This window comes from Alligator sinensis, unplaced genomic scaffold, assembly GCF_000455745.1.
Source record: "Alligator sinensis unplaced genomic scaffold, ASM45574v1 scaffold697_1, whole genome shotgun sequence".
Classification (NCBI taxonomy): Eukaryota; Metazoa; Chordata; order Crocodylia; family Alligatoridae; genus Alligator; species Alligator sinensis.
This window is the reverse complement of record NW_005842426.1, coordinates 149,557-151,408: the sequence shown is the minus strand read 5'-3', so window position 1 is coordinate 151,408 and position 1,852 is coordinate 149,557.

Genomic DNA, 1,852 nt, shown 5'->3' with positions numbered 1-1,852 from the left:
TGCCGAAAACCTAAAACCGGCGGGTCCTTGAAGAGCTTGAGACCACACACCTCAGACAGGTATGAGGGGCCTTCAGTCAGTTCGGCCGCGTGGAAAAGGGGCACCCAAGGAGGGAAGGTCAGGCCAGGTCCCCTGCACCCTCCCAGAATAGATAAGGGGCTTCCCCCTCCTATGGGGTTAGCCCACGTCCCTACAACAGAGGGAGCCCGGTGTGTGCATGTGCGTGTACGAGTGGGACAGCACGGCCATTTACACATCCCATCTAAGCCTGGGAGTTTAAGAACTGGCATTTGTAACACAAAGAGAGGTTTCTGCCACCGCTACTAGACCCCTTGTGCACCCCTTCCATGCTTGCCATTTTACTGCACGCTTCAAAGCATCATACATGCCCAGCGGGCACGGACAACGCCCCTCGCTAATCCCACCCAGGAACTGGAACAAGCTTCTGCCGGAGCAGCACCGTTAACCCACGTTAGCAATACATTCCTAGAGGTCCGCCAAGAAAGAGGGCAGCACCTTTACAGGGGAAACTGCAGGGGAAAACCAAGTCTGAAGGAGTTTTACTGCTTTACTGAGAAGGGCCTGTAAGCACACGTGCACATATGCACGTGCGCACATACCCCGCCCACTCACCCCAGGCCTGCACAAAAACCTGAGAAACAGGCAAACAAATTCATCTGCTTTCGCTGAAATCTCGAAGTGTTTTACGCTAACCCTGAAATATCCCTGAAGTAGTGATAAATCACCCTGAGAAACCAGCATTAATACTATGCAACCAGCTTCACTTGTTCATTGGCACCTTCTGGGCAGAACGAAATGCAGTCAAAGCAAACTGGCTGCTTCCAGCATGACATGAAACAAGGAGCCCAACACGTCTCTGTTGATTCCCTGCGAGGTGTTACAGGTAGCACGGGATTAGGTGACAAATGGCAGGAGAAGGGCAAGGATTTTGGAGACCGTTGCCCCTATGCTATGAATGGAGATTTTGCAGTTCAAGAGCAAGGAAAGGAAAGGAAAAAGCAAAAAGAGAAAGAGAAAGAGAAAGAGAGAGGAAAAGAGAAAGAGAAAAGAAGATAGAAACACTGACGGTCTCCTAAACCAGAAAGTAAAGGTTTTAATCCAGCCTACAAAGCTTTCTGCTACCTGGGACATCCCAGATGAAAAACAATTCAACAGGTAATCCATTTTACCAAGGCTTTGGGGAGCCCAAACAGCTTTTTTAACCGGAGGAATTACACTGCCATCTTGCTGTCTGACTTCACAGAAATTCAAGGGGCAGAAACTCCATGGAGGGCAGCATGGCCCGGACCGGCAGGTTACGGCAAGGCTCCTCCATAGGTACCTGCAACCCCGGGGGTATCTAACACCAGCCGTCCAGACCAGCTGGGTGGCTGGTGGACGCACATCAAACAGCCCCGAGCCTTTGCTCTGCCAGCCGCCTGGATGCAGCAAACTTCTCAGGGCCGGGGAGGCGAGACGCCTCTGGGAAGAGCAGACTGAGCACATCCGCAGTCAAGTGGAGGGGCAGCGGTATGTAACCTGGTACCTAGAGCAACCTTGAGCTGGTGCTGATGCCACTACTGCCGCCCCAAAATTAAACGGGCAGAGGCAAACTTGCACATGCCCTTGCTTTACCCTGCAGATAGACCCCGAACCATGGGCCAATGCCGAGGACCTGGCTACCCAGCTGCTCCCACGCCCAGAGCACTCTCGAGCCCGGGACCACCAAGATCGACCCCATCATCCTGCGAGGCTTTCTGAGCCCTGGGAACGGGCTCTCCAGCCTGCTGATACGCCCAGGCCAAGCTGTCACTCCTCTGGGCCACCAAGCAGCTTTGGTTGAGCTTCAGCA